The sequence below is a fragment of the Canis lupus genome, chromosome 5 (genome assembly GCF_048164855.1).
Source record: "Canis lupus baileyi chromosome 5, mCanLup2.hap1, whole genome shotgun sequence".
In the NCBI taxonomy this organism is placed as follows: domain Eukaryota; kingdom Metazoa; phylum Chordata; class Mammalia; order Carnivora; family Canidae; genus Canis; species Canis lupus.
In genome coordinates this window covers 8,868,357-8,882,105 of record NC_132842.1, presented here as the reverse complement: position 1 = coordinate 8,882,105, position 13,749 = coordinate 8,868,357, and the positions used below count along the sequence as shown (strand labels likewise).

At 42.1% G+C, this 13,749-nt stretch overlaps 1 protein-coding gene and 1 non-coding gene across 2 annotated transcripts in view; both read right to left on the bottom strand.

Moving 5' to 3' along the window:
* PIP4K2A (phosphatidylinositol-5-phosphate 4-kinase type 2 alpha) overlaps positions 1-13,749 on the bottom strand; it is a 177,253-nt gene that overhangs the window by 92,011 nt on the left and 71,493 nt on the right. The gene's annotated exons all lie outside the window — the stretch shown is intronic.
* Positions 9,378-9,450, bottom strand: TRNAK-CUU (transfer RNA lysine (anticodon CUU)). Its single transcript has one exon. It is a non-coding gene; the product is annotated as a tRNA-Lys (tRNA).

Here is a 13,749-nt window from a genome sequence, read left to right as displayed (position 1 = left end):
TGCCTAACAGATTGAGCCACCAGGTGCCCTACTTTACTTAATACCTTACCTCCACGTGGTTAAATGTTTACCTACTTGCATTCTTTAAAAATGTGGGTGCATAAAGAGCTCCTCAGATCCATGACTACTTAAGATAAGAGCAGTAATATCTTAACTGGCACAGTCAGCTAGAAGGAGAAGACAATTTTTATTTCAAGGACAGCCACCTACTGAGTTAACTATAAATCAGGTTGTTCTTTAAAAAAAAAAAAAAAATTCTACATTGTATTTCAAAAAGCAAGAGTGGCCTTTTGATAATATATAAACAACATTGAAGATTAATTTTTTTAAAGATTTATTTATTCATGAAAGACAGAGAGAGAGAGAGAGAGAGAGAGAGAGGCAGAGACACAGGCAGAGGGAGAAGCAGGCTCCATGCAGGGAGCCTGACCCGGGACCCGATCCCGGGACTCCAGGATCACACCCTGGGCCAAAGGCAGACGCTCAACTGCTGAGCCACCCAGGTGTCCCTGAAGATTAATTTAAGATACAAAAATAACATACCCCAATGTGAAAATTTCACGTGGTTTACCATTTTTACTGAGGACAGAAGCCTAACCTCACCAAAGCTTTAGGAATTGTCATTTTCCCAATGTGCTGAATTGTTAACCCAGTCTCGTAGGTTCTCTTGCATTTTTTTTAACACTCTAGAGGAAATATACTTCCTGTATAAAGTATTACTTCACAACAAAGACAACAAAGCCTGTAATTACTGATGTCAATAAATGCATTCAATTCTTCCTTCTTAAAAGACTTCTTTCAAAATAGGATTAAGAAAAAAAGATGGTGTGCACCTGGCTGGCTCAGCGGATAGAGCATGCAACTCTTCATCTCAGGGTCATGAGTTCGAGCCCCACATTGGGTGTAAAGATTAACTAAAAAACAAATTTTTTTAACTAAAAAAGAAGGAAAAAAAGATGGCTTACTTTCACTAGATGACAGAAAGAAGAAAAGATATTAGATATTGCTATGGTCTCAATGTTTTGTGTCTCCCCAAAATTCCCATGCTGATCTCTTAACCCCCAAGAACGATGATATTAGATGGGGAGAGGTGCTTAAGCCTTTGGGGGGTGCTTAGATCATGAGGGTGGAGCCCTCATGAATAGAACCAGCACTTTATAAGAGACCCATAGAGATTCCTAGGCCCAAGTGAGGACACAGAAAGAAGGAGCCAGTTATGAACCAGGAAGAGGTCCCTCACCAAAATCTGACTATGGTCATGTCTTGATCTTGAACTTGCCAGCTCCTAGAAGTATGAGAAGTAAATTTCTGTTGTTTATAAGCTACCCAGTCAGTGGTATTTTTACACAGCAGCCTGTGTGAACTAAGAGAGATGTTCTCCCCCAAAGCCTGACTCTTTGGCTGACTGGACCCTCTCTATACATGATGCTCTCTCTGTACGTGGTAAGCAGGTTCCACCAAACTAAAAAAGCTTGCCCACTAGGATAGGTTTTCAACCACAGACCACAGCATGAATTGAGTATATAGGACAGACAGCTTTCTTGTTTGATACAAAGCTGTTAATGATATCACACTGTTTCCTGTACCCAATTTCTAATGTTGAGTTACACTGCCCCTAATTATCATGAAAGCAGTTTAATTAAGTGATTTATACTCTTTTCTCTAACCCTGTGATACAGAGCACTAAAATGGAGAATCCTGCCCATTTGTTTTGTTTTGTTTTTAAGATTTTATTTATTTGAGAGAGAGAGAGTGAGAGAGTGGAAGGCAGGGGGCAGAGGGAGAGGAGAAGCAGACTCCCCACTGAGCAGGGAGCCTGACATGGGGATCGATCCCAAGACCCTGAGATCATAACCTGAACCAAAGGCAGAAGCTTAAATGACTGAGCCACCCAAGCACTCCATGCCCATTTATTATACATTGTGATTTTAATCATTGTTTCAAACCAAAGCTACTTTGTAGATATTCAGAATATATTACTTGTAATTACTTAGATATTCAAATACAGAATTACTAAATGACTACTAAAATGTAACTGGGCAAAGATGGTCTTTATAACACAGGAAATGGAGAGGTGGGAGGGGAAACTGCTTCTCCTCCTAAATATGAGTCCACCTCGTCCACAGCTGCTAACATTTGTTTACTTTACAGAAATGATCTTAGTGCTCTGTTATTAGGTGTTAGGGACAATATGATTATCAGCAAAACATAAGAATGAGCCATAGAAGATAGTAAAAAACTTCTGTTCTTCAAGTTTTGGTTTCAGGAACTACAATACACCTAAAGTTCAGACAGGATGTGCAAATTTGAGGTCTGACTCACCATCTATAGTTATTGCAATGTCCTCACACACCTTCCTTTGTCGTCCCTCCCAATTCAGCCAGCAAACCCAGGTCAAGTTTGACACACCAATGCTGTTATTATTATTATTATTATTATTATTATTATTATTATTATGTTAAATACTGATGGATAGTATGATGGAAACAGATGAAAGATATTGGCAAGAGCTAAAGTGACAACTTCTCACCAATCAGAACAAAAGGAAAAATAGCAACTTTACAGGAGAGAAAGCTGATACACTGGTACCAGGAGGTCAAAATTACCACCATCATTGGTAATGGGAGAAATGGACATCGTGCATCTTCTGATATAATGCACTGAGGTGGGCACAGCATCAACAATGGTTGTGATGAAAAACGCATAATCTGAATCTGATCCTTAGGATACAAACCCTCATGAGGAGGCAGCCATTCTACAAAATAACTAGACAGATATTCTTCATCAAAAGCGTGGAGATCCAGAGAGACATATAAACATGGAGAAACTGGTCCAGATTAAAGGAGACTAAGGAGATAGATATGAAAACCAAACACAACATGGGATCCCACACCAAGAAGGAAACAAAACTGGGACAATCAGAAAGATGTGCATGATATCTACAGATTATCTAACAGTAATTGTATCAGTGTTAATTTTCTGAACTTGGTAAGTATAGCGTTGGTTATGTAGGGTGTTAACATCTGTATGCCAGGTCTGAGAATCCTCTATACTATTCTTTCTTTCTTTCTTTTTCTTTCTTTCTTTCTTTCTTTCTTTCTTTCTTTCTTTCTTTCTTTCTTTCTTTCTTCTTTCTTTCTCTCTCTCTCTTTCTTTCTTTCTTTTTTCTTTTAATTTATGAGAGAGAGAGAGAGAGAGAGAGAGAGAGGCAAAGACACAGGCAGAGGGAGAAGCAGGCTCCATGCAGGGAGCCTGACGTGGGACTCAATCCCAGGTCTCTAGGATCATGCCCTGGGCTGAAGGCGGCGCTAAACCACTGAGCCACCCAGGCTCCCCACTTTGTACTATTTTTAATGACATTTTTATATGTCTGGAATTATTTCAAAATGAAAAGTTAAAAAAATTAAATTGTGTTTTTAATACAACACATCTCTCCCTAATAATCTATATCCTGCTAACTTAACAACTTCGTTTTTCTTCAGTTTGCAGTTCTTAAGCCAAATAGGTATCTTATATGTATTAACTGGAATATTTCTCTCATGTCCCACTGGGATAAGTGGTGTCATCTTATCTGTTGTAGTCTGTGAGCAAGAAGAATGTGCCTCATGGGTAAGATGGGCACTTACATCCCTAGCTTCTGGTTCAGTGCCTGGCTCAGCACTGAATGTATGAATGAATCTCTAAATTTTATTTTTAAATAAAAATTATGGGGAAAATAAGCAAAGGGAATAGGACATGAAAAAGTCTTGACTCTGTTACATTTGATAATTCAAATGTATGAACAATTCCCAGATAAGAGGGGGAAAAAAAGCCTTACTTTTAGAAAATATTTGAATTTTATTTTTTGCTTTGCATTTGGTTTCTACTTGTACAGTACCTGTACATCCCCAGCACTCGTCATCTCTAAAAATTAGCAGGAGCACATCCTCAAGACTAACATTTATCTAGGGCTTACTATGTGTGAGGTACCTGCTAATTGCTTTACGGTCTTTCTTATGTAATCACCTTCATGACCCTATGAAATTCACAGGACTTCCCTCCCCTTTACAGAGAAGGAAACAGAGGCTAAACATGGCTAAGTGACATCTGACTGGCTCAAGGTCATAAAGACCTCTACGCAGGTCAGTCTGATTCTGTTCACCTGGTCAGTGCGACTGCAGAACCTGGGCTCTCAGCCATGACACTCAACTGCCTCTTGTCTTATAGACACATAAATAAATAAATAAGGATATAAATTTTGAAAAGAAAAGACAAAAAACCCCCACCTGTTCAATAACTTAAAGTAACCCCAGGAAAAGTGCCTAAGGGGAGATGGTAGCTAGGCTGAAGAAACTCAAAGCCTCTATGTAAAATACCTTATCCACTTTGTTTAGTGTATGCAACTTTCTGCCCTTTTTATTTATTTTTATTTTTGTTTAAAGATTTTATTTATTCATTTGACAGAGAGCGAGCGCGCGAGAGAGCGAGAGCACCAGCAGGGGGAGCAGGAGAGGGAGAAACAGGCTCCCCGCTGAGCAGGGAGCCCGACGTGGGGCTTGATCCCAAGACCCTGGGATGAGGGGATCAGGACCTGAGCCAAAGGCAGATACTTAACCTACAGAGCCACCTAGGTGCCCTGCCCTTTTTATTTTAACCGGTCACTCACAGCGAAAATTCCACATGAAAAACAAAAACAAAACCCAGCTCCATGTCATCTGCTAGTAAATTGAGGGAGAAAAATAATGTGATTCCCCCCATCCAGCACAGGCTGGGGCTCCTGGGTGCTCCTGGGTGCCCCCGGGAGCCCGGAGCAAAGGATGCTGGGAGACGGGCCACGGCGGGGGTCGGGGCAGGGGAGCGGGGCTGAGATCCCGCAGGCGGACGGGGTCAGACACGGTGGGCGCAGACTCCTCAACTCGGCTGTCGTTCCTTGATGCCACACCCAAAGGCTGTTCATGATTTCATGCTCTGAAAGCACTTTATGAAGCTGGTAACCAGAGAAACAAGACAACAAATACTAAACACACGCGGTAGCTGTTTCCACACCCTCACCCCCGGATGCGGGCGCCGGGTAACGGAGGCAAAGGAGGCGAGTCGGCGCGGAGGCACGGGCGGTGCTGAGGCTTTTCCAGGCAGCTCAGGGGGTCTCAGGGGCGCGGGCGCGGGCGCGGGCAGCATCAGGCCCTCGGGGAGCGCTCCTTCCCGTCCCCGTCAACAGCCCCCGGAGGGTGCTCCGGGGCAGACCCTTAGTAAACCTGCGCTGGCCTTCGTCCAAGACAAAGCGTGGCTGAAACCAAACGTGATCAGCTGGCGTAGAGGCACGGAGGGGCCGGCGACCAAAGCGAGAGGCTGCAGCGGCGCTCCTCAGCCAGACGCACAGCCATCCAGGGCCAAGGCAACCCCGAGCATCTGCGGCGTGTCTGTTCACAGACTCCAGCACAGACCAAAGAAAGAACAGTCGGCGGGGGTGGGGGGGGGAGATGCAGACTCGACCAAAACAGGATTTTGTTCCAGAAGAGGCCTGGTGTGTTTCCCTTTGCTGCCATTAGCAAATCTAAGACAACTATACATCACACCTTCTGCTATGGGAAACTGTAATGTCTTTGGTGTATCACTCTCCTTTCCCGTAGTACTTGGTTACCGTTCACGTCCACTTCCTTAGTGGCTGCAGATTTGGGGAACACCTGGACGCTTGCTGGCAAGGCTGTTCAACGCTGTTAGAACTCTATACCTTTTTGTTTAGCTCTTTGAAGCAGTGGCATATTCTGCATACATTACTGGCTTGCTTGCTGCTTATGCTTAGATAGTATCTTTGAAAAGTCCAAATTTAGGAAACAAATTAAGAGGTGGTTATTCACATTATAAAATGTGATTGCTTTAAAGAAGGACTCACTGAAGTGTTCTTTTCCAAGGCCCAATTCTGCCTCTGTCTCTCAATTTAGCAGAGTGCAAAATGTTTCCGGAAGCGTGGATTTTTTTAATCTATGGAGAAAAACCATTTTGGAAGGAGCACACATAACTATAATAGAAAGCAAAACTCATCTCTAATTTCCCCTCAATACTTATCAGCCTATACTAAGCTGAAGAATGTCTCCCTTTGTCAAGTTTCATTATTCTCTTTCAAAAGCAACCTCTCACCTCAGTGCTATGTGTCCCCCACACCCCCAATTCCACTTTGTGTCAAATCTAGGCTTTCCATAAGGAGATAATTACTGCTCTTTAATTTATTTAGGGGGAGGGAGTTTTTTTTTTTTTTTTTAAGATTTTATTTATTTGACAGAGAGAGCAAGCACACATGCCCATGAGCAGGGGGGTGGGACAGAGGGAGAGGGAGAAGCAGGCTTCCAGTTGAAGGAGCCTGATGCGGGATTTGATTCCAGGCCCTCCGGATCACGACCTGAACCAAAGGCAGATGCTTAACTGACTGAGCAACCCAGGCACTTCTTTAATTGAGATTTTAATTTAATTTTTTAAAGACTTTATTTATTTATTCATGAGACACACACAGAGAGAGGCAGAGACACAGGCAGAGGGAGAAGCAGGTTTCCTGCAGGGAGCTCAATGTGGGACTCAATACGAGGCCCCTGGGATCATGACCTGAGCCAAAGGCAGATGCTCAACCACTAAACAACCCAGGTGCCTCTTTAATTGAGATTTTAAAGATGCAATCAATGTATCCATATTTTTAATAGAGATCTATGTAGTGAAGGGAGACTAAGACAAGGTGGGTTCAAAACCAAGTGACAGAAACAGACATTAAGTGCAGAGTCCCAGCAGTTTGGGAGGAGGGAGGGATGAATAAATAAGTAGAGCAGAAAGGATTTTTTAGGGCAGTGAGAAGACTGTCTGATACTTTAACGGTGGATACAGGGCATTTCGTTTGTCAAAGCCCATAAAAGGTACAACACGGAGTGAACCCTGATGTAAACTACAGACTCTGGTTGGTAATGAGGTGTCAATGCTGGTTCATACTGTAACAAATGTACCACCCAGTACAGGATGTTGATGGTGGAGGAGGCTAGGAGGGTGGGCAGGTGGGAACTCTCTATATTTTTCCCTCAATTTTGTTCTGAACCTAAAACTCCTCTAAAATATAGTCTATTAATTAAAAAAAAGAAAAAAAGGCACTGGTAACATGACATGCTTTGTGATAACCGAGAAGGGAGACACTACTATCTATTGAGTTTCTCTGAGGAGATCTGGGAGCCAGAACTCAGAGCGGGGGGGGGGGGGGGGGGGGGGGGGGGGGAGGGCAGCACTTGAGTTTGCATCAGAGAATGTATCAGTAACACAGGAGAAGACAGTGAAAGACTCCTGGGGATCAATCTGACAGGACTTTAAGTGGCAGGCTAGAAGGCTGGTTTCTGTTCTGTGGGCAGAAAGGAGTCATGGAAGGTTCTGAGCCAGGTGGTTATAAGATGAAGGCCAAGGAAGGAATTAGTTCCTCCTGTGAGGAATGGAATCTCCAGCAAGAATGAAGCCCAGAGGTCAGGCATCGCCATGTGGGCCTGAGGCAGGAGCTGGGGTGCAGGATGTGGTAGTTGGGACACAGGAGGCAAGGAGAAAGGGAGGGCCTGATATGTTTAAGAGGTCTGGAGCCTTTGAGATGAGAACAGTGAAGCCATTACCAGAAATAGGAAATACAGAAGGAGAGGTAAATTTAGGGTACGTAGAAGATGAATTATTTTGGGTGTGCAGATCATTCATGAGGAGATGTCTAATATGCACTTATCAACATGGTTCTGAGGCCAAAAATATTGAGAAGTAACCTGTTAAGAGATATCAATTAAAGATTTAGGAAAAGTTGCAGCTCTAGGAATGGATACTGTTGCAAGGAGATTTGTTCCAAATGAAAACACAAAATGGCCAGGATCTTAGGAAGAGGACTCAGCAAGAGTCTGAACAGGAATATTTATTTTTATTTATTCATTTTTAAAAATATTTTATTTTTAAGTAATCTCTACACTCAACCTGGGGCTCAACCCCACAACCTGAGACCAAGAGTCACAAGTTCCACTGACTGAGCCAACCAGGTGCCCCATGAATATGAATATTTCAAGACAGAAGCAGTGGAAGGGAATAGGCAATGTTTAGGTTCAGAATGGAAGCATCTATCAATCCATCTACCCACCCACAGAGGACTAAAACTGCTTTCATGACTTGAAACCTGTGTTGGCTTCAGAATTGAAGAGCAGAAAGGACCCAAAGATGGCCAAAAGATGGGGAAATTAAAACCAAGTAAGTGACTCATTCCTAAAGCACCACACACTGTTTTTAGTGTCAAAACTAGAATCCTGAGCTGCCACCACTCAGCCCGATATGCTCTGGGCTCTACAAACCAGCCCAGTCACAACCACACACTCTCATAATTTAGGCTTTATGGCCTCAAGAAAGCCAGCATTTCTCAGGCCCCAGGACACATGGGGCACACAGTCTTTCCTTGATTGTGCAGTCAGGCTTAACGGCTGGATGGAATCATCCCAGTGGTGCTCCAAGAAGCAACATGGAAGTAAAATGCAAGTGGCATGAGGTGCACTTAGCTGAGAGGTCACAACAGCCACACTGCTGAGGCCAGGACTCAGGCCATCACTACCAAAGCAACTGCAGGAACCGAGAGCATGTCACCCCAACCCCCCCCCCCCAATCATTTTTATTCAACATTTAGCCTCAGTGTGCATCAAGTTCCAGGATGTACAGTGCTCATTTACTAAAACAGTCTTATAAAAATACTTTGAAACCGACATTTCTGATTCACAGAATGAGGCAAATGGATAATTTGAAAAGAGGTGTGAAGACAGTCCTGTAATCGATCTATAAATGAACACTAGCTCTGGAAAATTTGACATTTGGAGACCTTATGCCCTATAATTTCGCTGGCTTATTCTCTCGTGACCTCTTTCTGAGCAGTTCCTTTGACCAAGGCCTATAGTGGAATGTATACTAATGATCCCCCCTGGGGCTCCCAGAAGGGTCCATTCTGGGACCCTCCTGCATTTTGAAGCAGGTTTCACCTTCCTGGTTGACTTAACTTGCTAAGAATAAATTAATATAATTAAAATAAAAAGCATTATGTTTTGACTTAAAACACCCCTATATGATATAAAATTAGGGTTGGGACTTTAAAAGCACATCATATTAAATGACCTCCACTTGTCTCTACCATGCCTGCCCTTTTTCTGTAATCTCTTCTTCATACCTTTCCATTAAAATTCCACATATGTAAGACCATGTTCTTTGGTTAATTTGACTTAAACTTATAACCCCTCTCAAAAACTCCTCTCCTTCCCTCTCCACGGAAAAAAGGTTTTCCTGATGTTCTGCCTTCAATTATCCTTAAAATATGCCTTATTAAAGTATTATATTATTTTTTCAAAGATTTTATTTTTAAGCAATCTCTATGTCCAACGTGGGGCTTGAACTCACAACCCTGCGATCAAGAGTCACACGCTCTACCAACTGAGCCAGCCAGGTACCCCCAAAGTATTCCATACTTAAGTATAAAACCAGAAGGAAGGGGCAGGGACTGTCCAACACAACTGCTCATGCTCTTCCTTCGAGGCCTTGTCTTCTTTTCTGCTTTCTCTTCATTCCATCTAAACATTTTCCAAAATATGTAGAAATTGTCTATTACTATTCTCCCAGTGACCAAGGATCATTTATTAAAGAGAAGGGGGGAAAAATCTTTCTCCTTTAAGTTCAATCACAAGAAATTCTCTGACATATACTTTTTTGGCTTTTGTTTTAGAATTCTATAGGATCTTGAAGTTCAATACAGGAGAAGGTCTAAAACTCATGGTGCCTTGGAATATTTATTACTGTGTTTCAGAAGATTAGAAGTGATAGACCCAAGTAAGACTCTTGTAACCATCCACATCTTAATGTCTTCACAGATCTCCAGTATTTATTTAAAAATAAGTTAAAGCTGGGACGACTGGGTGGCTCAGTGGGTTGTGTCTCACTCTTGATTTCAGCTTAGGTCATGATCTCAGGGTTGTGAGATTAAGCCCTGCATGGGGCTCTGTACTCAGCATGAAGTCTGCTTGAGATGCTTTCTCTCTCTCCCGATTCCACTGCCCCTCTCCCCTGCTCATGCACGCTGGCTCATGAATGAATGAATGAATACTGCAACTAACGGGGTAATTAAGCTGGAAGGTATATTCTCAAGGCCAAAGCCAGAATTACTAGCTCATACCATCAACTGATGGCAGCAAAACCAATTTTTTTTTAAAGATTTTATTTATTTATTCATGAGAGACATGGAGAGAGAGAGGCAGAGACACAGGCAGAGGGAGAAGCAGGCTCCCCTCAGGGAGCCCAATGTGAGACTCAATCCCAGAACCCTGGGATCACGCCCTGAGCCGAAAGCAGAACTTACCTGCTGAGCCACCCAGGCATCCCCAGCAAAACCAAATTGATTTGATTATACTGATAGGAAAAAATAATTTCTCATGGTCCAACCTGTGGTCATGAGAGGGGAGAATATGTAATACAGGGCACTCATGAAATCAAAGACTTCAGAGAAAAAATGTAAAGCATATAATTTAGTCAATAAAAGGTAATCCACCGAGGACAAGAAGCACTATCTGAAGCACATTTAGGTAATTGTCGATTTTTAAAAAGCAAGCAAACCAAAAAGTGCTCAAAGAAACCACAGCTCAGCTTCCCAAGAATAGCCTCTCTGGCTCTTGTTTATTTTATACTTAAGATAAATCAAAGGAAGTTTATTTTATTTTATTTTATTTTTTTTTCAAAGGAAGTTTAAAAGGAATTAACATTTTAATTAATTGAGAGATACAAAATAAATGCATTTCTCTTCATTTCTCCATGCAAGAGTCAGAATTAAAAGCTTCCCGAAAAAAACAACAAAAATAAGGTATGTATATCCCCAACTTTTTTTTTCAGGTCAAATTGATTTGGAAATAAGCAGCAGAAAAAAAGTGGATAATACATCCAAGAATATAAATGGGCAGAAACACAGAGTGTGCACCATCACAGAACACCCAACCCTAAAATTTCTTTAAAATTGAGAGTACAATTTTTCACAACACCAATTTTCCTAATTGAGACTCCTGGACAGACTGCTCTAGCTAATAAAAAGAAGCCATACCTTGATATTGAATATCTTTTCAGTGATCTCTTCCCTTCAATCAGCATGAAAGGATTTTTATGAACACCAGTGAAACTAAAAAGTCGTATTTAATTCATAGAAGCAGAAAAGATTAGTCATGTAATATCTTCATCTGCACAAATTCACAGTCCCTTCTTCAGAACACGCAGAACACGTGAAGGAAATCACTACGCTGAATTTCATCCAATTTCCAGCTGTATTTCAATTTTCGAACTTAATTAAAACTGGCAGTTTCACCAAGAAGATTCAAATTTCAATCAAATGGGTGTGTTGTCTTTTTTTTTTTTTTTAAGAAAAAGCAAAAGAAAAATCAGGATGTCCCAAGCAAAGGATTAACAGAGCTTTGATTAGAATTGAAAGCCATGAGTTAAACAGGTGTTTTGAATTACCACTTTTATTAAAACACAATCCTTTACATGAAACTCACTGGATTTTATATTAGTTCTAGAATATTGAAAGAAAGTGTTTGTTTGGCTTAAGACAATAGGGACTCAGAAATTATGGAATGATGATGACAGTATTGCTTCGGGGAAATTCACTCTTCAGTATCTCCCTTGGTAGCACCAGGTATTTTAGAAGCAAAAGAAATCTTGTCAACAAGCAAGTGCTCTTTCTACACACACAGGAGCACTCCCAGTGATGGGGTGGGGCAAGGGGAAATGAGAGATAAGATCCATCTTGTAGAAGTGTCAGCTTGTTTACCAACACGAAGTCTTTTTCATGGGAATGACATGACAGCGTTTAAGGAGCTGCAGAATCTGCTCGAAGGAGAGCCACTGTGGCAGGAAGGCAGGCTAGCAGAGACCCACCGTCCCACAAAGGACCCAGAAGCGGATTATGCTGTCATTGTGTATATAATAAGGCAATGCTCCCAGTGACCTGGGCGCCCCCTCAGGGATTTGCCAGCCCTCTTCATGGGGTTTTGCTGAAAAAGACAATTATGGGCACATCCTAATATTCAGGCTTCTTGGTAGATCCAATTTATTTACCTTCTTCTCATCCTGTGGGATAATGGAATCTAGACTCCAGTGATTGACACTACATTGCTTAAACATGGCTCAGTTTTGTATACCCTAATGCAAAGTGGAAATACAGTGCAGCTGAAATAGAGAAGCAGTTGTAGTTGGATGAAAGAGAACAATATCAAATGTTCTATATAAACATATAGTAAGGATGCCTAATGAGATCCAAGGGAAAATTATCAAGCAAAAAAGCAATACACAGTTCCAACTAGAAAGAAGATTTGAGAGGGGAAAAAAATATATAGATCTATATAATTTTATTCATATTTCATTTTGAAAACATCCTAATGACCATTTTATATGATCAAAGTCTTATCAAACAAAGGAATGCAATATATGTTGAGAGCAGCAGTGTTTTTAAAGTTTATCATCATTAATCTTATTGTAAATTTATGATATGCTCTGACAAATGATGCTGCAGACAGCAGTTTTAAACTTGAGGAGTACTCTGTAGGCCACTAATCTAGACTCCTCGTTCTTTTCAAATAAGAAACTGAGGCCCAAGGGCATTCATGGAAAAGGTGGGCGAGACTCTGGGGTTCTGACCACCCAGCCAGAGGTCACTGCTTTTACCCATAGCCCACGTGAAATGATCCTGAGCCTACAAAGGCTACTCTCTCATGACAAACACAGCTGGTCTCAAAAAATGGATCCTCAGTTGATCACATTAAGGTGCTGACTTAGACATAAGAAGTGAATTTTTGTTCTCAAGTGATCTCCCATTTGCTCACTTAATACATAACCAATGCTCTCTTTTGAATGCCCAGCTCACCACCCACATCATCGCCCCCCCTCCCCAATATCTGTTAGCACAGGAATAAGGATTGTATATGCTGTGACCCCATTCCCTGGCCATCAGAGTTTCCTACTCCTCGCCATAACCGCCAGGTGCAGGAGTGACCACAGCTCCAGGCACAAGCAGGGTCTTCTTTCCAGGACTGGACTTGGGACCTTCATGCTGGGTCTCCACATGGCTCAATGGCAGGATATAAAGAAGTGAGGGTTTGGCCGGGAGGAGGGAGAGGTGCTGACAGAAGCACAGATGAGAAACAGAGAGGTCCAAAAAAAAGAAAGAAAAAAAAGAAACAGAGAGGTCCTGGCAGCATCTGTAGCCCTGGCCCTACCATGCTGCAGGCTTTGGCCCTCAGAACACACCTTAGTATCTTGAACACAAAGAATCTCTTTTTGCTCACCTGGAAGTAGGTATAAAAATAACATAATTAACCCAAGTAAAACACTTTTTTTTTTTTAAAGATTTTATTTATTCATGAGAGAGACACACAGAGAGAGGTAGAGACACAGGCAAAGGGAGAAGCAGGCTCCATGGAGGGAGCCCGACATGGGACTCGATCCCAGGTCTCCAGGATCACACCCTGGGCTGAAGGCGGCGCTAAACCACTGAGCCACCTGGGATGCCCAAGTGAAACACTTAATTTCATGATCAGCTTCCCTGGGAAAACCAATAATCCTGGCAGTGAACAACACATCAACAAATAGAACTACCTCTGACGGCCAGTTTTCTGGTAGATACTAGAAACAACTTCTCTGTTTTCTGCAGGCTGGGCTCTTTGGTCAAGAAGGTCCCAACTCTGGGGATGATGTACTTGTTCCCATGTAGCT